This window comes from Loxodonta africana, chromosome 4 (assembly GCF_030014295.1).
Source record: "Loxodonta africana isolate mLoxAfr1 chromosome 4, mLoxAfr1.hap2, whole genome shotgun sequence".
NCBI classification, from domain to species: domain Eukaryota; kingdom Metazoa; phylum Chordata; class Mammalia; order Proboscidea; family Elephantidae; genus Loxodonta; species Loxodonta africana.
In genome coordinates, this window is record NC_087345.1 from 38761538 (window position 1) to 38787591 (window position 26054).

At 42.7% G+C, this 26054-nt stretch overlaps 1 long non-coding RNA gene across 3 annotated transcripts in view; it reads left to right on the forward strand.

Moving 5' to 3' along the window:
- Positions 1 to 209: 209 nt before the first annotated feature.
- The window catches only part of LOC111753184 (uncharacterized), a 38385-nt gene continuing 12540 nt past the window's right edge, over positions 210 to 26054 (forward strand). Inside the window, exons 1-5 of one of the 3 annotated variants that reach the window (XR_010321725.1) lie at positions 210 to 1039; positions 12621 to 12843; positions 17442 to 17739; positions 20892 to 21101; positions 21203 to 23133. This is a non-coding gene — a long non-coding RNA (uncharacterized LOC111753184). Of the gene's footprint in view, positions 1040 to 12620; positions 12844 to 17441; positions 17740 to 20891; positions 23134 to 26054 lie in introns of those variants that run through there. The other 2 variants (XR_010321724.1, XR_002788071.2) reach the window with 2 other exon arrangements.

Genomic DNA, 26054 nt, shown 5'->3' on the forward strand with positions numbered 1-26054 from the left:
TTTAGAATTAGAAAAAATTAACATTATTGATAAATACTGAGGCACAATTGAGTTTGGGGGTTCCCAGCTAAATACAATTCATTAAGGGGCTCTTTCCCTTTGGGCATTGTAAAGTACAAAGCGACCTTATGAGAAATCGCATTTGCATCTATGCAGTATACTAAAGACAAGCAGAGCACTCTCTCTCTTTCAACAGTGTCTAAATGTTTCTCCTTTCTGGAAGAAGCAAGCATAAACCAGCAGAGCAGGTTCGTGGCAGTGAGGCGCAGCTGCGTGGAGCAGAGCATGTTTGGATCTGGGATTAGTGCACTTGTAGCTGAACAGACAGACCACTTGAGCGGCCTCACGTGCGCCTGCTCCAGAGGACAGCACTGCAGTTCTCAGTCACAGGAGGACACGGAATCTGATACCCCAGGGTAGAACAAAGCCCGGTTGGAAAGAAAAGATGCTTTTGTACCAGAAATGTTTCTAAGCAACAGCTTACTTAACTACTACAATGTCCCTAATCATTCCGCTTTGCTCACCTTTAGAAACTGATAAACTCGTCAGATTTCCGTAATGAAAGATGCAACATATGCAAATGAGTGTCTCAGCATTTAGCTCCTGCCACCACACACTCATTCCAGCTTCATCTCCATCAGTCTCCCCTGTGTTTCAGTCCTACCAAAATCCTGCCTTGGTGTTCCCTAGACTTCCATAGTTCCATGCATCTGCCCTTGAATTTGTGATGTATTTAAAAAGATGCATTAAAAACCATCCCGCTTCAACCATCTTTCAAATGATAAATGATTAAATGCTAAGCGCAGTTTGGTGACAGTGATTTATGCCTTACTCCTGACTTCAGTTAGAATGTCTGAGAAATTCAGTTAAGATGACACCAAAGAATTTTGTGATCAACACTTGATGAGTACTTTGCATCTTTAGATTAATTTTGTGATTCTCCTGGCAATTTCAGGGTAAGGCTTTGCTGGATCCTGGCCATATGCTAATAATAGAGGATACAAAACAGAAGGTATTGTGTCAGCAAGGATCAGCCATGGTAAGACTTTACCTGTGTAAGGAGAGGACATCCTATATAGCAGCATGGTGCAGTGGTTAAGAGTTCGGCTGCTAACCAAAAGGTTGGCAGTTCTAATACACCAGCTGCTCCTTGGAAACCATATGAGGCAGTTCTACTCTGTTCTATAGGGTCTCTATGAGTCAGAATCAACTTGACAACAATGAGTTGTTGTTTTTAGGTTGCCTTGCAATACAATTCTATTTAGCCGATAAAAACAAACAAAGCAAAACAGAACAGGTGATTGTTCCAATAGTGTACTATCTCCCTTGCCTTGGTATACCCTTCCTGACTGGAATTTGAAATTTATTGTGCTGGGAGCTTGGACTGATGGTGGGAAATGAGTAAGTCTCCCCAAGAGGCTGTACTGCTTGAATTCAAAGTGGGGAGACTGAGAGGCACCATTCCTGAGCGAAGCCAAAGCCTGAGCAAGAGACTCACAGACAAGGCTGGAAACCATGGAAATTAGGGAGAGAGAGGGAAGGGCGGGGGAAAGGAGAGAAAGTGTTGGAAGTGGAGGGATAGCCTAGAGAATTTCTAGACAAGCATAGGACCTTCTCCTAGACTCTCAGCATTCTCAGCTTGTGTTGGAGGAGGGCATAGGAGCTGTTTGGCTTGGACACATAGCAACAATGGAACAAAAAAATCTCTCTTTGAAAGGTATGGTGCTTCTTGAAAAAGAAACACAATACATAGCCACCCTATTGGTTAATTTCTGAAAAGGGGTGCCAGAGCTGTTACAAATCATCAGAGATAATTTGGTGGCTTGGAAAGTATGTTGGCTCACAGTGGCACTTCTCTAGTACTGCTTGTGTGACCTTGTGGGCTTCTGTTTCCTCATCTATAATATGGAGTCACTGAACTCAACCTTCCAGGGGTGTTTGTAAAGATTACATGAAATTAGATAGGAAATCACCTGCCCTCAGAAGGCACACAACAAAAGGCCCCCATTTTCCCATTCTGAAATTAAGTTCTTTACAGAGGGCATCTATTTAAGATAATACCAGCCCCAGTGCTGTCGAGTCGATTCCGACTCATACCAACCCTATAGGACAGAGTAGAACTGCCCCATAGAGTTTCCAAGGAGCGCCTGGTGGATTCAGACTGCTGACCCTTTGGTTAGCAGCTGTAGCACTTAACCACTACACCACCAGGGTGTCATTTCTTATTTTCATTTTAATGTTAGATTAAAAAAATCCTTTTTGGAAGATATAGTAACAGAGACATAAATGCCTTAAGGTTGGTTAGATTCTCCTACCTTATTCAGGGCATTAGAGGAAGTGATAAGATGGAAATGTGGCTGGAACCATCCTATATTATTCTAGTCATTAGAGTAGGAGGCTAGGAGAATGTGATTACAGGGACCTTCCTGGTGAGTTACTACTTTCAGATGGAACTTTAACTAATTCAGTGTGTAGTAGATCTATTCCAAATCTGTAGACCAAAACCAAAACTAAACCTGTGGCCGTTGAGTCCATTCTGACTCAGCGACCCTATAAGACAGAGTAGAACTGCCCCATAGGGTTTCCAAGGGAACACCTGATGGATTTGAAATGCCAAACTTTTGGTTAGCAGTCGAACTCTTAACCATATGCCACCAGGGTTTCCAATCCCTAGACCAGTAATCAGTAAATTGAAAAAAATCTGTGAAAGTTTGTAATTACAAAGAATGATATGATACCTATAAGCCTGAAATATTTTTCATAAAGTTCACGACAAATAACAAATTCATTTGTCTCTTTTTCATTGAAGCCACAAGTGTTTTCTTTCTTTTAATATGGGTCTGTTGATTCAAGTTCTGCATTGTCTCTTTTGCACAAACTGTTCTCATAATTGTTATCTGCAATTTCTAGTTTCAAGTTCAGAATCTTAGTAGATTTTCTCCCTCCAGTCTTTTAGAGTTGACTAGCTCACACCTAATCTGACAATATTTTTAAGGTTTGGTTTTTTCAACTTTCCCCAAAACATTCAACTTAGTTTCCATAAAAATAATAACACTCGTTTTGTATTCCTATCTCATTGGTTTATATAATGTTTAATTCAACTATGAAATTATAATAACAATTATGACTGACATAAACAGGAATGGGAAGAAATTTAACCAAGTCTTGGAAAGCAAACAGCCCACCCAATGGGAGTGGAAGTTCTCAGACACACGAATGGGGATCCTACCAGCTGCACCCCTTTAGTGGGTGTCTGGTGAAAAATCAGTGTATATTAGAGAGGAAATGAAGACCTGTATTAATCCAGTGAGTTGGTTAAGTGAAGATGGGTTAAAGTGTCTCTCGACTGCATAATCTGGTATAGCAGAAACCATAATGGTTCAACTTTTGATAGATTTTTCTATTTCTCTGGTAAGATTTCACTCTAAGTTAGGAGTACCACTACTATTACCCCAACACTAAATCACAGATATCAGAATAATATCATATCACTCTTTAGGACTCTACCTTAAGAAGTATAATTTGGTATCATTTTTATATCTTAGCATCTTTCATTTTAATTAATCCATTCCTGTAATTGTTTAACAATCTAACAAACATTTATGGAGTGCCTATCATTGCTGTGTGTGTTGGGATACACAAGTAAATAAGGTATTGTCCTTGCTCTTGGGAACTTACAGTCTAGTAGGACAGCCAGGTCAGTGAATGGTCAATGACCAAGCAGCTGGTTAACACGTGGGATATGCCAAGAGAACAACATTGCACATTCTAACCTGCAAGTCTCACGGATGTCTCAGTGGAAGCCAGAGAGGAAGTGTGGACTCAATAATTCAAGAAGCATCTGTGGAGCTCCTCCAGAGGGCCATGCTGTGTTCTAGACACTGGGGCTACAAAGATGAGTAATCCATACTTCCTGTACTAGGAGACAAGGAGCACTGGTTGCACAATGGTTAAAGCGCTTGGCTGCTAACAGAAAGGTCCGCAGTTTGAGCCCACTGGCTGCTCCACAGGAGAAAGATATGGCAGTCTGCTTCTGTAAAAGATTTACAGCCTTGGAAACCCTATCGGGCAGTTCTATTCTGTTCTGTAGGGGTTGCTATGAGCCAGAATTGACTTGATGGCAGTGGGTTTGGTTGGGAACTTGAGACATTCATGCAGATAATTATAGTACCACATAGTAAATGTAGTTGCTAGCTGCTGTCAAGTCAGTCCCCCACTCATGGTGACCGCATGCACAACAGAATAAAATACTACCTGGTCCTGTGCCACCTTCATGATCATTTACAGATCAAACTGTTGTGATTCTTAGGGCTTTCATTGGCCAGTTTTTGGAAGTAGATCACTAGGCTTTTCCTCCTAGTCCTTCTTAGCCTAGAAGCTCTGCTGAACTCTGTTCAGCTTCACAGCAACACGCACGCTTTGACTGACAGAGGGGTGGTGGCTGCTCCTGAGGTGCATTGGCTGGGAATCAAACCTGGGTCTCCTGCTTGGAAGGTCAGAATTCACCACTGAACCATTAATGCTTCATGTCTTATGGATTGTTGTTGTTGTTGGGTGCCATCGAGTTAATTCTGACTCATAGTGACCCCATGTGACAGAGTAGAACTGTTCCATAAGGCTTTCTTGGCTGTAATCTTTACAGAAGAAGATTGCCTAGTCTTTTTCCCGTGGAGTTGCTGGGTGGGTTTGAACCACCAACCTTTAGGTTAGTAGCCGAGTGCTTACTCATTGCACCACCAGGGCTCCTTTATCTTTTGGATAGGCACTCAGTTTTTAGGAAGCTGTGCGGAGTGAGTAGTGGGGAATGGGAAGCTTCCTGCAGCAGATAAAACTCCTCTAGGCTATAAGTGTCCTGAGGGCAGGGACCTGGCTTATCTTGTCCTTCATTGTCCCCCAGTACTGGGACAATGCCTTGTGCATGTTGTGTGCTTGATCAGCATTTGTCAAATGAGTGAATGAACTGGAAGATGATTAGGAGTTAACCAGGAACTGGGAGGTTCCTGTCCTGGGCCAGGTCTTGCATTAGGTGCTGGGAATACAAAGACAAGTGAGACATGGCCTTTGCTCTGAACTAGGAGTTTGTATAACAGCCACATTTTTGGCTGAATCCTGATTACATATCAGACAACATAAGTTAAAATACTCACAAACCTGGGCACTCCTTTCTAATAAGTGGTGCTCCACACTTGACCATTTACTGGCTACAGTAATCACTTTTCAAACATACAAACTCTCCTGAGCTTATTCCACGGAGGACATTTGATGGTTAAGGAAACAGAAAACTGAGTAATGCCAGCTCCAGCCATGGCATTAAAAAGGCATCATTCAAACTTGTCTTAAATCATGGCTTTGTCATAAAACCATAAATGCCCAACCCTGGAGTGTAGGTAATACAGCTGGCAGCAGGCCATTGGGTGTAGTTAGCAGTTTTATCTGAGGATCCTCCAAGTGTTTTCAAATATTGACTACCTCTTCCAACCTTCCTCTGCACCACCCTTAACCCCCAACCACAGGGGAAGAAGGAAGTAGCAATTTTTGCAGCAACATAAACTATGATCAGCGCTTACAGTTGTTTGTTGGTTTGTTCCAGGTGACCAAAAAAAAAAAAAAAACCCAAACAAAACCAAACCCATTGCTGTCGATTCCGACTCATAGTGACCCTATAGGACAGAGTAGAACTCCCCATAGAGTTTCCAAGGGGTGCCTGGTGGATTCGAACTGCCAACCTTTTGGTTAGCAGCCTTAGCTCTTAACCAGTAGGGCACCAGGATTTCCTCCAGGTGACAAGAAACTTCAAATTGATCTATTGACCAAAGAGAATGAGATTTTTCAGTTTCTTACAATTGCTATTGCCTCGAAAGATTCTCCTCAGATTCTCAGTTCCTGAACAACCAAAGACAGCTGGCTTTGGCTGAGAGGCTAGCACCGCAGAGGGCACCAGGCAAGGCAAGATAGTGTGGAAATGCAATTCATGCCAATTTAGTGTGACTAAATGCTACAATCAACAAACAGCAAGACAGGGAAACTTGTGTACATGTAACTTTTTCTCAGTATCACAAAGAGACAAACCGGGGTAGAGGAGGTACAGGATTTCACCTAGAAAACACATCAAGTTAGGGGCAAAATACTCCATTCCTGGGGTAATCAGCAAGTCAGCTTGTGAGACTCGCCAAGAAGGAGAAAGTCCATTCCCTTTTCTAAGTTGGATGTCTTCACATGTTTTCTATTTCTTCTCAAGAATGTTCCCCATTTTTCCTCCTCCAAAAGTGGTACCCCAAATAGCAACCATTTTCAAGTTCTTGTTGCCATATGATCTCTTGGGAACCCACAGGACAGGACCAGGCAGAAATACAGATTTAATAGTCTACTCATGTTCCCCACATGCCCTTGGCCCTGCCCAGCTGGAGGGTCACATTCCATTTCACAAATAACTTCAAAGAGAAGTCACTTTGGGGTAGAGAGCAGTAGTGTAGCTAGAAGTCACAGACCTCCAAGCAGTGACTAATGTGGCAGACAGGCTTCTCTTTGTCTGTTGTTAAGCTGATAATGAATAGATTTCCAGCCCCCTATTCCTACCTCTTGAGAAAGAAGGAGGCAGTGGGCCGAGGAAGTTCCTTTCAGCCTAACTCTGCCTTGCTCTCTTGGTTTTTGAACTCTCCCTGGACCCTCCCTACCAACCCCCAGTCACCAGCCCAGGTGTTAATTTCCAGCAAGTTGGAACCTCTTACAAATCAGAGGTTTGGGCTGTGGTAAGTGTACTAAGAAATGTCCCAATGGCCTGTGGTGTAGAGGACCTCTTTTTTTGTTCTGTCTCAGGTACCAGCCTGCCATGTGCGACTGTGGTGTGTGACTTTGTGATCTAGGCTTTGGTTCTTGTCTATAAGATGACGGTGTTAGATACAGATCAGGTCACCAAACATAGGTCCTCTGAGGCACGTACTATTTGTAAGCATACATTGTGCCTGTGCAGTGTTTTTGTTTTTCGTTTTACAAAATTCTGAAAAACAGAAGATTGAGCGTCATAGTTAATTTTGTGTCGACTTGGCTAAGCTATGATTCCCAGTGGTTTGGCCAAATCCTAGAGTTGTTGCTATTCTGTAATGTAATGTAATGTAATGTAATGTAATGTAATGTAATGTAATGTAATGTAATGTAATGTAATGTAATGTAATGTAATGTAATGTAATGTAATGTAATGTAATGTAATGTAATGTAATGTAATGTAATGTAATGTAATGTAATGTAATGTAATGTAATGTAATGTAATGTAATGTAATGTAATGTAATCACCTTCTATAATGTAATCAATCAGGCAAAAGGGGAGCTTCCTTAGGATTTGTTTTGCATTCAGACTATAAATAGATATTTTGGCAGAACTTGCTCTCTCTCTCATGATTCTGCACTCTTCCCATGCTTGACCTATGGATCTTGGGCTGCAAGCCTGCAGAAATCTCCAGCCTGCTGCCTGGCCTGCAAATTTTAGACTTGCCAGCCTCCTGTAATCCTGTGAGCTGGCAGAAATCTCAGCCTGTTGCCTGTCGTGTGGATTTTGGACTTTCCTGCCTCAACAATTGTGTGAGCCAATCCTTGGAAGCAAACCTCTCTATATGTATACATCTCACTGGTTGTGTATTTCTGTAGAACCCTGACTAAGACATGGGGCATATTGGACTTCATATGCCAGTTGCTGAGTGTCTGCTCCCTTCTTTCATGTTTCTGTTCTTTGCTGCTCTTCCCAGTTCCCTCTTAGCTATCTTCTTTCAGTTAAATAACCTGCCTGGCCCCTGTAGGCCTTTGGGTTTGAAACCCCTTGTCTAGACTCTTTCTATGGTCCTTACTAGAATTAGTGTCTATGACTTCCTGGAACCTTAGTGATTTATGAACACTCTGTAAATAAATGAGGTGAGTGAACATGTAGGTAGAGTGACCTTCAAGTTACTTTCTTGGAGCCCTTCTTTCAGGTGTCTGGTAGGTTAACACCCATGCCCACGGGCAGTTAAAACAACTGGCTAGTAACCTTGGTTTAGCTGCTTCCTGATCTTTAGATAACCTCAGTCTACAGCTAGGGTTTATGATCTGAGCCCAAGCATTTAGTATTACCCAGGACATTGCGGCTTGTTGATACTCTGATCAGGGGGAACCATTGTCATCCAAGATAGATAAAATCCTTAGATGTTACAGACAATGGATGACCCTAATGGCATTGGAAAAATAGTAGAGATATGTCTTAAACAAATGGAACCCTTTCTCCTAGAAGGAAAAGATAATTTAAAATTATCTAAAGAAAGCAAGAAGAAGAAGAAAAAAATAGATTAGCTTTTTTAATAGCCCTCATAGTTTATCAGTATGTTGTATGTGACATTATCCTGATATATAACTCTACTTTTGATTTTGGGAAAGAATAACTTGATTTTTGAGGTTTGGGTAGGGTAATTTTGACAACTCGCCCCTCATTTTTGTGGTGAGAAATGAGATCATTAAAATAAGATTATTATTAAAAAAAAAAATTTTTTTTAGATTAGAATAACACCAGATGGCCCCATTTTATGAAGTTCATGCCTGTCTTCATCCCTCAATCATTCATTTATCCATTTATTCAATCAATATGTATTTAGAGACCTGGTGGCACAGTGGTTAAGCGCTATGGCTGCTAACCAAAAGGACGATAGTTCGAATCCACCAGCCACTCCTTGGAAACCCTATGGGGCAGTTCTACTCGTCCTTTAGGGTCACTCTGAGTTGGAATCGACTTAATGGCAATGGGTTTGGTATTTAGGTTTTTAGTGCCATTGGGGTATGCTGGTAGTGCAGTGGTTAAGAGCTTGGCTGCTAAACAAAAGGTCTGCAGTTTGAATCTACCAACTGCTCCTTGGAAACTCTATGGGGCAGTTCTACTCTGTCCTATAGGGTCGCTCTGAGTTGGAATCGACTGGACAGCAATGGGTAGTGCCGATGCTGGGAGAAAGATGTGGCAGTCTTCTTTTGTAAAGATCACAGTCTTGGAAACAATATGGAGTAGTTCTACTCTGTCCTGTAGGGTCGCTATAAGTTGGAATCAACTGGACTTGATGGCAATGGATTTGGTTTGGAGTCCCAATACTAAAGGAGCCGCAGTGGTGCCATGGTTAAGTGCTTAACTGCTAACTGAAAGGTGGGTGATTCAAACTCACCAGCTGCTCAGTGGGAGAAAAGACCTAGTGATCTGCTCCCATAAAGATTACAGCCTAAGAAACCCTATGGGGCAATTCTACTCTGTCCTATAGGGTCGCTATAATTCAAAATCAACTCAATGGCATGCAACAACAATGCCAATGCCTAGTCCCTAGGTAGTACAAATGGTTAACACGCTTAGCTGTTAACTGAAAAGTTGGTGACTTGAGTCCACCCAGAAGAGCTGCAGAAGAAAGGCCTGGCAATCTATTTCTGAAAAATCAGCCATAAAAAACCCTATGGAGCACAATTCTCTGACACACATGGAGTTGCCATGAGTCAGAATTGACTTGACAACAACTGATTGGCTAGTGCCAGTGCCTGGCTAGTGAACAAGACAGTTAAGATCCCCTTTCATGGAATTTAGGGTAGTGGGGGAAGGTGGAAAATTAAACAAAGAATAACTTGTAGATGTCAGATCAGTACTTTCCTATAGAATATTATTTGGTATCTTTTTTTTTCCGAATTGTACAAGATACTTTGGTAGTTGCTCTGGGGTCAGCTTAGTGAACAAGATAGGTATTGAACAAGAATGATACTTATTGGGGAAATGGTCTGCCTCTACACTTCCCATCCAGGCTGCCTAAGTAACGGCTTTGGGCCCAGAACGTTCTCTAATAAGGAGGCTGGAATTGGGTCACCTTCTCTCTCCCAGTTCCTTGTCATTATCAGAGAAGTTTTTCCCTTGTTCTGGGCTCACAGTAACTTTTCTGTCTCTTGCACATTGGAGGCACCATATGGCACCTGTTGTTGTTAGGTGTCGTTGAGTCATTTCTGACTCATAGCGATCCTATGTACAACAGAACAAGACACTGACTGCCCAGTCATATGACATCCTCACGGTCATTGCTATGTTTGAGCCCATTGTTGTAGCCACTGTGTCAATCCATCTCATTGAGGGCTTTCATCTTTTTTGCTTACCCTCTACTTTATCAAGCATGATGTCCTTCTCCAGGGATTGGTCCCTGCAGATAACATGTCCGAAGTACTTAAGACAAAGTCTCACCATCCTCGCTTTTAAGAAGCACTCTGGCTGTACTTCTTTCAAGACAGATTTGTTCCTTCTTCTGGCAGTCCATGGTGTATTCAATATTCTTCGTCAACACCATAGTTCAGATGCATCAATTCTGCTTCAGTGTTCCTTATTCATTGTCTAGGTTTTATATGCATAGGAGGGAATTGAAAATATTATGGCTTGGGTCAGGTGCACCTTAGTCCTCAAGTCTACTTTAAAGAGGTCTTTTGCAGCATATTTGCCCAATGCAATATATCATTTGATTTCTTGACTGCTGCTTCCACGGGTGTTGATTGTGGGTCCAAGTAAAATGAAATCCTCGACAACTTCAATCTTTTCTCCGTTTACCATGATGTTGCTTATTGGCCTAGTTGTGAGGATTTTTGTTTTATGTGAAGGTGTAATCCCTTTTGAGGGCTGTAGTTTTTGATCATCATCAGTAAGTGCTTCAAGTGCTCTTTGCTTTTAGCAAGCAAGGTTGTGTCATCTGCATTATTGCCTGGTGAGCCCCTTTTCTGTATTTGCTCCCATCGGGTGTCTCTTGTACTACCACACAAAAGTGGGGAATGTAGAACATCTGTCCTGCACTGGCCATATGCAGGATGAGTCTGCTGGCCACGGGAGACCGGTGCCAACTAGAGAAGCTGATCTGGTTCTGTCTCTTCTCTATGTGAGTAAAGCGTTTCCCGTACACTAATAGGGAAACCCCGGTGGCGTAGTGGTTAAGTGCTATGGCTGCTAACCAAAAGGTCGGCAGTTTGACTCCACAAGGCGCTCCTTGGAAACTCTGTGGGGCAGTTCTACTCTGTCCTATAGGGTCGCTATGAATTGGAATCAACTTGATGGCAACAGGTTTGTTTTTTTGGTTTATGCACTGACACAGTGTGTGTGTGATCTTTTTCTGGTCATCGTGAACCCCGTCTCGACAATAGTATAAGGTTTTGTAGTTTTCATTTGTTCTGACTATCAGAGATCTGGGAAGCTGCCATAGAAGTGGCATTGGCATCTGCTCTTGAAGGATGACTATGGCTTCAGTAGGCAGATACTGAAAGGAAACTTATTCCAAGCTGAAGGCAGAACACAACCAGAGGTGTGGAAGTATGAGATGACAAACCATGTTTGTGGAGGGAAGATGTTTTCCGTAGCTAGAGCTGGTTGACTGTATTTCTTCTAGTCACCCTTGAATATGGTACTAGGATATAAACGCAGTGAGAGCCATTCCAGGGTAGTCTGGCTGTTACAGGTGTCCTTGCAGTGCCTGAGGACCCGCCCGAGGTGTGGCTGCCACAGGCTTGAGGAGATTCACTCTACAAAAACTTTGTTTGGGATTGGGGATGGGTGGGTGCATGCGCGAATGACAGAACTGGAACTTCTACATGCTTGTTGCACTAGTCCATGGGCTGCATGCTACACTTGAAGTTGGGGATTTTGGACTGTAATAAGCAAATTTATAAGAGATAGTATGTAAATTCATGAAAAACTGTAAACAAATAGATATCTTAGAATTTACCAAAAATACCTGGTGGCCTTAACATAGTGAGACAGTTTTAAAAGGCTAGAGCTCTTACATTTGGCAGGAATATAAAATGTGTTTATCTTAATAAGATGAAGTAAGCTACATGTCATTTTGGGTAGCTAATAGCAGAAACATTTATGAGCACCTCATGCAGGTACACTTTACAACTATGTATGGTAATAATAGTGGAAATCAAACCAAACTCATCTCTGTCGAGTCGATTCAGATTCATAGCGACCCTATAGGACAGAGTAGAGCTACCCCACAGGGTTTCCAAGGAGTGGCTTGTGGATACGAACTGCCAACCTTTCGGTTAGCAGCTGAGCACTTAACCATTGTACCACCAGGGCTCCTTGTCCAATATTTATCAAGCACCTATTATGGTGTGCCAGGCACTGTCCTAGGTGCTGGGGATACAGTGGCGCACAAAACAGATGAAGCTCCAGATGTCAGGATGCTTATATTCTAGAAGGGCCACTCTTTTGATCCTGATGACAGTGATTGTCAAACTGTCTGTGGTGAAGGATCCCTATCTGTTTTTAAATTTTTACATCACTTTTAATGGAAACTTAGTACCCCTTAAGCAATACCCTTTCATTTCCCCCTCTCACCCACTTCTGTTAACTACTAATAAACTTTGGTTTCTATGCATTTGCCTATTCCCAATATTTCATGTAAGTGGCATTATACAGTATTTGTCCTTTTGTGACTGACTTATGTCACTCAGTGTTATGAATTGAATTTTGTTCCTCGAAGTATGTGTTGGAACCCTAACCCCCGTACCTGTGGATGTAATCACGTGTGGAGAACTAGGAGTTTGTTATGTTAGGCCATATCATCGTAGGGTGTGTTCTAAACCTAATCACTTCTGAATTACAGAAAAAGCAGATTAGATACAGAGGCATGCACACACAGGGGAAGACAGATGCCGTGTAAGGATGGTCTACAAGCCAAGGAATCAAAGACCACCTGGGGCTACCAACAAGAAAAGAACTGAACTGCTGAGACCTGGTTTGGATTTTCAGTCTCCAGAACTGTGATAAAATAAGTTCCTGTCCTTTAAAGTCACTCACTTGTGGTATTTGTGTTACAGCAGCGCCAGGTAACTGAGACATACAGCATAAGTGTTGTAGCATAGATCAGAACTTCTTTTCTCCTTAGGGCTGAATAATATTACATTGTGTAGATATACCAGGTTTTATTTATCTATTAATCTTTCATTAGACACTTGGGTTGTTTCCACCTTGTGGCAATTGTGAATAATGCTGTAATGGACATTGGTGCACAAGTATGTGTTTGAGTCCCTGCTTTCAAGTCTTTTGGGTATGTGTTAGGAATGGATTACTGCATCATAAGGTAGTTCTATACTTAACTTTTTGAAGAACTGCCAAACTGTTTTCCATTGCAGCTGCATCATTTTACAGCCTCACCAGCAATGGACGAGAGTTTCAGTTTGTCCACATCCTTGCCAACAAGTAACATTTTGTGTTAAAAATTCAGAATCCAAACACCCTTAGTCAAAATGGCAGATAAAACACGTCATACACCAGGATTCTAATATTGTGCTAACATTTGCTAATCTCTTGTTTAGTAATAGCACAGGCATATACTTTCTTCATGACTTCACAGGCTCCTAGACTGTTAAGACTTGGAAACCTCAAGTGTCATCTAGAATGAATATGACGTGAGAAAAAGAACATTTCTCTGACTTCCAAAGATTTAATGCATTTTACGATAGAAGAAAGGAGCTCTGGTGGAGCAGTGGTTAAGTGCTTGGCTGCCAAACAAAAGGTTGTGGTTCAAACCCACCAGCTGCTCCATGAGAGAAAGACCTGGTGATCTGCTCCTGTAAAGATTGCAGCCTAGCCTTTAGGCAAGAAATGACAAGGAGCTCAAGAAGGGAGTAGTGGTGATAAAGGCACAGAACAGAGAGATATGAGAGTTATTTAAGAGACAGAATTGGCAGGACTTGTTTGATTAGTCCAGGGGAGGGAATAATGAGACAAACCCAACCACCCATTGCCATCGAGTCGATTCTGACTTATAGCGAACCTATAGGACAGAGTAGAATGCGGCATAGAGTTTCCAAGGAGCGCCTGGTAGATTTGAACTGCTGACCTTTTGGTTAGCAGACAAAGGGTGGTATAAAGGCTGACACCTAGTTTCTGGTTAGGTTTATTGGTTGGGCAATGGTGCTATTACTCATATACTACAGACTTTATAATATGAGGTTGGATTATCCTGGACAACTTCCAAAAGGATTTAATTAAGAAAGTGCTAAATAGGAACTACAACAAAATAACATGCTAATGAGTTTCCAGAAAATGAGAGAATTAGAACATACGTTATAGGTCCACAACTCTCATTAATTTCACTATAAAATAAACTGAAGATAGGTCATTCCCTACTCAAGACAAAAACAAAACAAACAAACCCCCTCCAAAAACCAAATCTGTTGCTGTCCAGTCAATTCTGACTCAGAGTGACCCTATAGAACAGAGTAGAACTGCTCCATAGGGTTTCCAAGGAGTGGCTGGTGGACTCAAATTGCTGACCTTTTGGTTAGCAGCCTGAGCTCTTAACCATTGTACCAGGGCTACTCGAGCCAGAGCCTATGAATTTCACGAAGTCATGAAGTTTTTTTTTTAGAAAGATAAAGGCAAGATTTATTTATTTTTAAATTTTTAAAATTGAACTTTAGATGAAGGTTTACAGGACAAACTAGTTTCTCATCAAATAGTACACACATTGTTGTATGACATTGGTTAACAGCCCCACGACATGTCAACATTCTCCCTTCTCCACCCTGGGTTCCTATTACCAGCTTTCCTGTCCCCTCCTACCTTCCAATCTCTGCCCCAGGGCTGGTGTGCCCCTTTACTCTTGTTTTTTTTTCCATGGGGCTGTTCAGTCTTTGGCTGAAGGGTCAGCCTCAGGAGTGGCCTTATTATGGAGCCAAAAGGGTGTCCGGGGGCCATACTCTCAGGGTTTCTCCAGTCTCTGTCAGGCTAGCAAGTCTGGTCTTTCTTTTTGAGTTGGAATTTTGTTCTACATTTTTTTCCAGCTCTGTCTGGAACCCTCTATTGTGACCCCTGTGAGAGCAGTCAGTGGTGGTAGCTGAGCACCATCTTGTTGTGCTGGACTCAGTCTGGTAGAGGCCATGTTACATGTAATCCATTAGTTCTTTGGACTAATCTTTCCCTTGCGTCTTTAATTTTCTTTATTCTTCCGTGCTCCCGAAGCGGTGAGACCAGTGGAGTATCCTAGATGGCCACTCACAGGCTTTTAAGGCCCTAGACACTACTTACCAAAGTAGAATGTAGAACATATTCTTTATAGTTCATGAAGTTTTGATGCTCACTTCAAAACTCCATGTATGTGATCGATTGTCCCCCCTTGCCTGTGTAATAAGCATATGAATTTATATAAAGGCCTAGAAACAAAAGTGGCAGTTCCACCGGGATAATAAGACTGATTTTCCTGGAATGCCTCCCTAACTCGTTCATCCACCTAGTACATTCCTGTTCATGATTCAAGGCCCAGCTCACATCCTGCCTTCGGGAGCCTGCCCCACATGATGTCAGTCTGCTTTTATCTCTCTCATCTCAACATTCCTTTGCAGTAATTTAGGGTTTACTATTTTTTTATAGACTGCCTCGAATATCTCACTTTCATATCCTGTGAGTGTCAAGAGCTTACCTTATTTACATGCTGTGGTTCTCTTGAAGTTTTGAATTTCTAGCCTTTGCTTTTGTATGCTGCTGGTCACCTGCAGTTTTGCACAAAGCAGAAAGAATTACATGTCACCTGCCTTTATAGCTGACATGTGCCCATTCATAATTAATTCATTCAACAAGTGCTTATTGAGCATTCACTATGTGCCAAACCCGTGGTCTGGCCCCAGTATACCTCCTTGGCCTCATGTTCCCCCTACTCACTAGGTTCCAAACACAGTGACTAGTTCCTACCTCAGGGCCTTTACACCAGCTCTTCCCACTGCCTGGAGTACTTTTTCCCCAGAATTTTTTGATATTCAGGTTTCTGAAACTCATTTTCTTGGAGAGGGCTTCTCTGACCAGCCTTCCATCCATTTGCTGTCTATCTCATTATTCTTTCCTTTTTGCAGAGTACATATTGCTGTCTAAAATCCAATTGCTTGTTTGTTTACTTGCTTGTGCTCTATTTCCCCCTATTCAGTTGTAAGCTACACAAGGGCAGCATTGGCTTGTTCTCTGCTCTAATCCACACACATCGCCTAACTCCTAGGATATGCTGTGTAGGTACATTTTAAGTCAGTAAATGAGTTGGGTTATGCACATAGGCACCTGCCTTGCTTATAACTTACAGTCTTCATGGAGAAGGCAGATAATGACTATGTGTAACAAGGAGTCCCTGGGTGGTGGAAATGGTTAATGCACCTGACTGCTTACTAAAAGGTTAGAGGTTCCAGCCCACCCAGAGGTGCCTCAGAAAAAAGCCCTGCTGATCTACTTCCAAAAAATATCAGCCATTGAAAACCCTGTGGAGCACAGTTCTACTCTGACACTAAGGTGGTCACCATGAGTTGGAGTTGACTCAATGGTAACTATCTTTTTTTAAAAATGTGTAATGAAAATTACAAATGCAACAGTGCATGTAGAAGTATGGTAACTCATAACCAAACCAGCTGCCATTGAGTTGATTCCGACTCATAGTGACCCTATAGGACAGAGTAGAACTGCCCTGTAGGGTTTCCAGTGATTGCCTGGTAGATTTACACTGCTGACCTTTTAGTTAGCAGTCATAGCTCTTAACCACTACACCACCAGGGTTTTCAACTCATAACAAGAAGACCATGTTCACCCTGAACCCGGAGACGTTTAAATGGAGATTCAATGGATTTCATAGCCCCTTTTCCCAAATATGTCCCAATTTTCTTGTGTTTTCTGCTACCTAGGAGCTTCTTAAACTTTGACTCCTAGCACACAACCTTTGATTATTGATGCAATAAGGGGGTAATGGACCCTTCTAGCTATTTTATGGCACTCGGTAGTTTTCAGATATATCACAAATAGTACATTTGAGTACATAATAAATAATAATGCTCCACTTCGGTCCATTTCATCATCATGCTTATTAATGGAATTCAGCATTACAGCTGTTCATTGTTCATTGAAGTACCACATTCAGCTGATGCCACCATATACTTGACAAATCCCCTTACTTGGTCTCCCTTTTTATGCAGAGGTACTTAACCTTTACGCTGTCTGTGGTTATTTGTTCCGCCACTAAAGCACTGATGGGCAAGAATTTCATTGAAGAGAGTTTTTCTCCCCTACATACTGCAGCATTGCTAGTGAAGCACTCCCTGGTATGTGTTGTAGGGTTGCTACACTGATGATCTGTTTTTAAAAAGGGTCCCTTTGGATATTTACCTAAATCTTACCCTTGGCATAAAAAATATCACTGCCACACGGCTGATGGGTAAATGTGTCATTGCGGGAAGCAGAACCACACAAACACTTAATCACAGCTTTCCCTTCCCCTGTTTTATAACCCATCATAACCAGAACTATCTCCCCATATATTTATTTCATTGTTGCAAAAATTGATGTTTGTTGATTCAATGGCTATTAAGGACTCATTTCTGTAGTCAACTGAAAAGGTCTTTGTGTTTGGAGAATCAGATTATAATTTCAGTCCGTTTCTCCCTCTCTTCAGCAGAAAAATGGGTGTGTGACCAGAATGCACAATATATAATTAGATTGGAAGATGGGATGCTGTTATTCCAAAGCTGCAGCCAGGCGCCAGAGGGCAAGAACAAGAGGAGGAATGGGTAATTGCTGGAGTCCTCTGTCTTCTAGTCCTGTTTATCTATGTGACCTTGGACAAATTGTCTCACCTCTTCAGTCTGCAGTTTCTTCCCTTGTGAAACCAAGGGGTTGGATTGAATTGTCTGTGAGGTCCCTTCTGAAGAAGTCATTGAATTTGTTGAAGCTGGTGGAAATCTCTTGCTATGGTAAACTTCTATTTGGGAGGGTTGTTGGGGGCCTCAGTATGGGGAGAGCTACTTAGTGGCCTCTGGTTGCCTTTTCTAGCTTTGGCTTCTTTGAAACCAGCTCAATAGAGAGAGACTGAGAGAAAGGGGGGAGGGGGAGGGGGTGGTAGAAAATGGTGTTTTCTGTGTAAACACTTAATAGCACTATCACTTTTGACCCCATTGCCATATAATGGAGATAAGAATCTCATTATTCAGACATGCAAATGTGGCTATTGTAGTCTTTACACACAGGCTTTTAATCATCAGGGGCGCTCACACTGTGTAATTTGCTCTGTGAACTTGGGCAGCCACTGCTGAAGAGAGAACAAGAGTAATAAAAAAAAACCCAAACCCATTGCCAGCTAGTCAATTCCGACTCATAGCAAGTCTATGGGACAGAATAGAACTACCCCATAGAGTTTCCAAGGAGCACCTGGTAGATTCAAACTGCCAACCTTTTGGTTAGCAGCTGTAGCACTTAACTACTATGCCACCAAGGTTTCCAACAAGAGTAACAGGTACTTGAAAGGGGACATGCTGAGGACTGCACTCTTGCATGGCAAAAACTGGGAGCCAAACACAATGGCTTCTATTGGCTTTGCAGAGCGTTTGGCTGGAAATTGACATGGCTGCCCCTTAAATAATGGCAAAGTTTGAAAGTGGCCCAGAAAGAGCAGTCTTGGAATTAGACCAACAGGACTGAGAATAAGGTCTCCCTGTGGCCTTGAAGAGCACTGTTGGATCTAGCCTTCAACTTACGTCACTCACTTCCGCTGCACCAGAAATTGAGACCTTTATGAGTTTCTTTGACCAAGATCATTGTTATCCAATATGGCAGCCACATGTGACTATTGCACATTTGAAATGTGGCTACTGCAACTGAGATGAGCTGAAGTGTAAAATATACATCAGATTTCAAAGACTTTGTATAAAAAAATATGTAAAATAGCTCATTAATAATTTTTTTAATGCTTATATGTCAAAGTAATGTTTTTGATATATTGGGTTAAACAAAATGTATTATGCAAATTAATTTCACCTGTATCTTTTTATTTTTTTAATGTGGTCATTTAGGAAATTTAGTTACATATGTGGCTCAAATTATATTTCTGCTGGATAGTGTTAACCTGTGGAAATCGAATACTTGTTTACTCTAGTTGCTAAGATTCTACCTTGTTTTTCTTGCTCTCTTTACAAACTGAGTTCTTTTAAAGCTTCTTTGCATGCATACAAGTAGCCTGGTTCCTCAGGGCTTATTTGGGTATGGAGTTCCTCCTACCACTCTGCTTATCTTTCTGCCTGGCACCCTTCTGCCATGACTCCCTGTGCAGATGGCTGACTAAAACATGTTTCTCTAGTTGTAAAGGAGCTACTGTTTCCAAGGGCACCCGTCTCAGTTGGATGGACTATGACCCATGCAGTCATTGGAGTGTAATCATTTCCTGGCACAGGTTTAACCTTTTGATGGGGTTTGTTTATGTCTTGGAAAAACTGTGGGGGTGAAAAACAGCAGCATATTTGGGACAATGTGTGGTGTGAAGAGAAGCAGGCATTCTGGATTGATGTTAGAAGACGTGGATTCAAATCCCTGGTCTGGTACTCACTAGCTCTGTGTCCTTGGACAAATCACTGTGTTTCAGCCTCAGTTTCTTCATCTGTCAGATGCCTGTAAAATGAACTCATTGCTGAAATATCAAATGAAATGATGTAGGAGAAATTACTTATGAATCGCAAAGCTCTGTTTATGGTGGCAAACTTATGGCCTGAGGGGTACTTCCTGTGGACAGCTTGTTTTGTTTGGCCAGAAAAGTGTATTTTGTTTAGCTGAATCTGAATGACTGAAAGGGGACACCATCCAGTTTGTCACAGACCTTACCACCTTGTTTTACTTTGGCTCATTTGTGTCACCTGCCTGGCTGCTGAAGTCGGATGATTTTGTGTACCTTACAAAATGGGAGAGGCAACTTAGTAATGCAGCCTATACATCAGGAGCCCTGGTGGCACAGTGGTTAAGAGCTCGGCTGCTAATCAAAGGCTGGCAGTTTGAATCCACCAGCTGCTCCTTGGAAGCCCTGTGGGGTAGTTCTACTCCATCTTGTAGGATCTCTATGAGCTGGAATCAACTCAACAGTAACTGGTTTGGTTTTTCTGGGGAGGGGGGTGCTTGGTGCTGCTGACATGGTTCCTACTCTTGGGAGCTCACAGGAAGCACATAAATTATAGCAAAACAGAACCCACATAGATGTTTACCAAGCACCCCATGGGCTGGCTACTTCTCCAAGGTCTAGGAATAAAAATTGAGAAGAACAAATCAACTGTAGGTACAATGAAAGAGGAGAGACACCTAATTCTGCCTTGGGGAAGGATTTTTAAGAAGAGGTGGGGCATGGGGAGAAAAAAATCACATTTTTGGGATACGACTGGATCAGATGAAGATTTGGTCTTTGTTATGCACTATCTCATTCTAGTCCTCTAAACAGTTCTCAGAGCTGAATATTGTCATCTCCATTTTACAGATGAGGGACTGTGGCTCAGGGAATCTTTCCAAGATCACATACAATGGACAGAATCAGGATTCGAATCCAGACCTTCTGAGTGGGCCCAAGTCCAAGAGCGTCCCCTGTGTTTTCCCCCAGGGATTAAGAAAGAATGATTCATAGCAGTTACTTTAGTTTTGGTTGCCAGGCCTCTGTTAACAAGAGTGTTTTGAAGATGGCTCTTGGTGTTCACAAAGCATCACTTAATCCTCCGAGTGGAGACAGAAGAGGGATGGCTAAGAGGATCCGTAAATCCCTCTTCCTGCGCGTTCATCCCCTGATGGCCTCTCTCAGGAACACCCCCGACCCTGGCATCCTGTCCTGTGGAGCATGTATCTGAATGTTGAAATCTGTTGCCTGAGGGATGTGAGCAGCAGGGCGTGCTGAGGCAGGCCAGGCCTACCACGCACTTTGATCCTTGCCTGGCCAGGGCTGATTGTTTACAAAAGTCAGGAGCTCAGGTTCTTGACTGTAGTCATCTTTAGCATTGATTCCCTAGAGATAAACAGTCCGTCCCCCACTCTGGGGTGAGTTTGTTTGACTCATTTCTGTTGCTATCCCAACCTAAAGACCTTTCCTGTCCTTTTATTCCAGGCTGCATGGGATTGGCTCTCCAAGGGCACAAAGGTCAGGGAAGGAAGTTTCGGCTGAGCATGCTCGGGGCAGTGGCCTCTTGACTCTGGACTTAGTGAGCACCATGAGATGACTTCATCAGCCTGTGTTTGACTTTCCTCTGCTGCAAGTGGGAGTAGAGATCACCACAGGCTCTTTCGGAGCTCAAACTCGGGAATCTGACACACCTAGGTTTGAAACCCCACCATGCTGTGTTTGGGTTCGGTGCAAGTTTACTTAATCTAGGGCAAGTTTACTTAATTGGTCTAAGCCTCAGTTTCCTCATATGTTAGGTGCCATTGGGTCAGCTCTGAGCTCTGACTATGACAACCTTACATATAACAAGAACAAAATGGTGCACTGTCCTGCGTTATCCTCCCGATCGTAGGTAAGCTGGAGCGCATCGTAGCGGCTGCTGTGTAGTGCCCTACAACCCGGGGGTTCGTCTTCTGGCACTATACGGGACAATATTCGGTGGTGATCCATGGGGTTTTCACTGGCTAATCTTCAGAAGCAGATCACCAGGACCTTCTTCTTAGCCTGGAAGTTCCCCTGAAACCTATGCACCGTGGGTGGCTCTGCTGGCATTTGAGATACTGGTGGTATAACTTATAGTGTCCTAACAATACACAAGCCACTACGGTACCACCATAGTGCAGCAAACTGACAGGCGGGTGGTGGTTCTTCATGTGTAAAGATGTATGACAATAACAAGGTTGCTGTGGTACTTTAATATGAACAGCAAGCACTTCTATTGCTCTCAGTAAGTACTAGGCACTGTTCTAAATGCTTTACACATACTACTAACTCAATGAATCCTTACAACAACCCTATGAGATGGATACGATTATTATCCCCACTCTGCAGATGAGGAACCTCCAGCGTGGAGAAGTAAGAAATTTTCCCAAGGTTCCGTGTATAGTAAACGAAGACCTGAAATTCCTATTAAAGCAATGTGCACCCAGAGTCCTTTCCTAAGTACCAGGCTATGCACAAATAAGACTGAATACATATGATTCTGGGACACAGAAGCTGTTCAATAAATTCTATATAAACCATTATTAATTTGGAAACCATGGTGGCATAGTGGTTAAGTGCTACAGCTGCTAACCAAAAGGTTGACAGTTTGAATCCACCAGGCCCTCCTTGGAAACTCTATGGGGCAGTTCTACTCTCAGTCACTGTGAGTCAGAATCGACTCGACGCAATGGATTTATTATGAATCCGGAGCCCTGGAGGCACAGTAATTAAGGGTTTGACTGCTAACCCAAAGGTCAGTTGTTGGAATCCACCAGTCATTCCTTGGAAAACACAGTTCTACCGTGTCTTATATATGAGTCGGAATCGATTTGATGGTAGTGGGTTTGGGTTTTTTTTTTATTATTATTAATCCAAATATTGTTATGTTTAATGGCTCTAGCTTTCATGGCTTCCATGAAGCACTCTAGAAACGGAGTGAGCCTTTAGCCATTTTTTGTGAGAGTATGACTTTTTTTTTCACATTTTAAGTTTGGGTGAGGATGTTGTTAGGTGCCGCCGAGTCAGCTCTGACTCACAGCGACCCTACCTACAACAGAACGAAACACTGCCAGTCCAGCGCAAACCTCACAATTGTTGCTATGCTTGAGCCCATTGTTGCAGCCACTGTGTCTAAATTCAGCTCCTCTGTCCTTTCAACTGAGCTTATTAAGCCTTAATAATTTCACCATGTCTTACAGTTTGCATTTTACATTGTACTTAACTCCATCCAATTAATCGCATCTCCTCTTAGGCTTCTTTAGGCTAAAGGGAGTTAACATATGTAAAATAGGCAAGCGCTTGGCACTAAGTATGCTGGTATAAAAGGAAAGTATATACGGAGGGAGGTCCTTGGTGGTGCAAATGGTTTGCACTTGGTTACAAACATGAAGGTTGGTGGCCTGAACCTACCCAGCGGCATCGTGGAAGAAAGGTCTGGTGATATGCCAAGAAAACCCTGTGGAGCAGTTCTACTCTGTAACACATAGGGTCCCCGTGAGTCAGAGTCTACTGAACAGCAACGGGATTGGTTTGGTTGGTTTTATATATGGAGGACCCTGAAGGTATGAATATGATTTCGTCTGATCCTCTACTTTGATCCTTCCCTGTAGAGACGCATTTGTTCCAGGTTGCCTGGGATCAACTGAAGCAATGAAAATATAAGTGTTTCCAACTGCCAGACCCGTTGCTCCTTGAGGCCAGTGGGGTGGGGCGGGGGGAGGGGGTACCATCTGGCTTGATTCACCCCTTCATGACCAGTACCTACCACATGGGCTGGCAGACTGAGGGCAAGTATGAATTGGCATTTCTTTGTGCCAAATCCTAATAAGGGGTTATTGGAAGGAGGCAGTGGAATAACATATATAAATCATCAGCACACCTTCTGGCTCAGGGGAGGCACCAGAAAATGTTTCCCCTTCTTGAGAGAACCCTTACCCATGCCAAATGATGCTTTCGTTGGGATGTAGGGAGTCAAGAGAGGAGATATGGTAGCAATATGTGAAAATGAATCAGAATTTAAAGTTGGTCCCAAACCCACCCAGTGCCGTCGAGTCGATTCCGACTCATAGCGACCCTATAGGACAGAGTAGAACTGCCCCAGTTAAAGCTGGTAGATGACCTAAAAGGGATATGTCATGGGAACCAAATAAATGTGTACCTGGGAGGCCACCCACAAAGCCTGAGGATATCTATTATCCTATCCTTGAGCTCTTGGATGTGTCTTTTGGGGAGCGAAGGTGAAAAATGGAGAACAATTTTATGGTGAAATTTACACGTAGCCCTTGCAGTCCTTAGAACCTCTATCCCGAGAAAGTTTAAGGAGACTGAGGGTAGCTGGTAAAGGAAAACAGTTTATGGAAAAAGTCAGACTTGACACCCTAATGCAAAGACTGCTGTTAGCTGCTGCTGAGTCTACCCATGTGTGCAGAATAGGAACATTCCATACGGTTGTCAAGGCTATGACCTTTCAGAAGCAGATCGCCAAGCCTGTCTTATGAGGTGTCTCAGCAGAGGTTCAAACCGATAACCCTTTAGTTTGTAGTTGAGCACTCAATCATTTGCACCACCCAGGGGCTAGTAATGCAAGGAAGAGGGAGGTAATATCAAGCAAATATCCTGAAGCAAGGGCAAATTGACTCACTCATACTGAAACCATGCTCCCACCTCATTAGCTTTGTGTGTGACTAGTAAGTTTTCAGGCCCTCTCTACCTCCCTGGTTTCCAAGTATCACTCACCCAGAGATCCAGCTGCCTTCTGTCACTGGCCAGGTTTGACATGGGTTAGGTGCTTACTCTCCCTGCTCACCCCATTCTCATCATAAAGCTCAGTTCTGGACCCAGGTCACCAGGAGCCACAGGGAAATGGAGGTTTAGATAAGGCTACCCATCCCCCTTATTTAAGGATAGTGGTTAAGAACATGGGCTCCAGAATCAGACTTAGCTGGGTTTGTGATCAGGCTCCACTGTTACTAGTTGTGTGACCTGGGCCTTTATTAGTTGCCTGTCTTGTTGAAAACAGAAAATAGGTGGGGGAATTTGCTCACTTTAAAAAGAATTCTTCACTTTACAAAAGTGATTCACTTGTGGCCTCCAAGAGATAGACGCCATGATAAAAACACTATGGAGTCAGGAGGAAAGTCATCGGGAAGGTATTATTTGATCCGCCAATATCTCATTCACATATAACTTTTTAGTAATGTGTTTACCTCGGGGAGGCAGGCACCTGTGACAACCGGCAAGGGATTAGATAGAGTCCCCTGGAGAAATTGGTTGAATGGCCAAAAGAGCTGTTATTCTGGGCCCATAGTCCAGGGGGCAAGAATATTGTGCTCAAAAAACAAACCAAACTCAAAGAGTCGATTCTGATTCGTGGCAACCCCATGTGTTACAGAGTAGAACTGCTCCATAGCTTTTTCTTGGCTGAAAACTTTATGGAAGTAGATTGCTAGGCCTTGCTTCCATGGCAGTACTAGGTGGGTTTGAACTGCCACCTTTTGGGTTAGTAGTTCAGTGCAAACTGTTTGCTGCACCCAGGGACCTATTTTGTACCCACACCGAAGGAAAAAAGAAATGCGGTAACCTTGATGATGCCTTGATTATTTTTCCCTGGAGATTTAGAAGGGGTAGAGAAAATTCAATTGAAAATTGAAACCAGGCCAGTTCCCATGGAGTTGACTCCAACTCATGGAGACCTCATGTGTGACAGAATAGAACTGTGCTCCACAGGGCTTTCAATGGCTGATCTTGCAGAAGTAGATTGCCAGGCCTTTCTTCCAAGGGACTTCTGGATGGACTGGAACTGCCAGCTGGTTATTAGGTGAGCACATTAACTGTTTGCACCATCCTTCCAGTATTCTCTGCTTTTAGCCAAGATCCATCTGGCATCAGCATATCCCTGGTTCCATGTCCTTTTCTGAATCTGGATTGAATTTCTGGAAGTTCCCTGTTGATGTACTGCTGCAACCATTTTTGAATTATCTTCACCAAAATTTTACTGCATGTGGTATTATTGATATTGTTGGATAATTTCTGCATTCTGTTGGATCACCTGTCTTTGGAATGGACACAATTATGGGTCTTTTCCAGTTGGTTGGTTAGGTAGCTGCCTTTCAAGTTTCTTGACATAGATGCGTGAGTGCTTGCAGCATTGCATCCGTTTGTTGAAACATCTCTATTGGTTATTCCACCAATTCCTGGAGACTTGTTTTTCACCAATACCTCCAGAAACCTTATAGGGGCAGTTCTACTCTATCTTATAGGGTCACTGTATGTCAGAATCCACTCGATGACAAGGGGTCCAGTGCAGGTTGGTCTTCCTCCTTCAGTACCATTGGTTCTTGATCATATGCTACCTCCTGAAATGATTGAACATCGACCAATTCTTTTTGGTACAATGATTCTGTGTATTCCTTTCATCTTCTTTTGATGCTTCCTGCATCATTCAATATCTTGCCCAAAGAATCCTTCAGTATTGCAAGTTGAGGTTTGAATTTTTTCTTCAGTTTCTTTCAGCTTGTGAAATGCTGAATGTGCTCTTTCCTTTTGGTTTTCTAATTCCAGGTCTTTGCACATTTCATTATAATACTTTGTTTTCTCGAGCTGCCCTTTGAAATCTTCTGTTCAGCT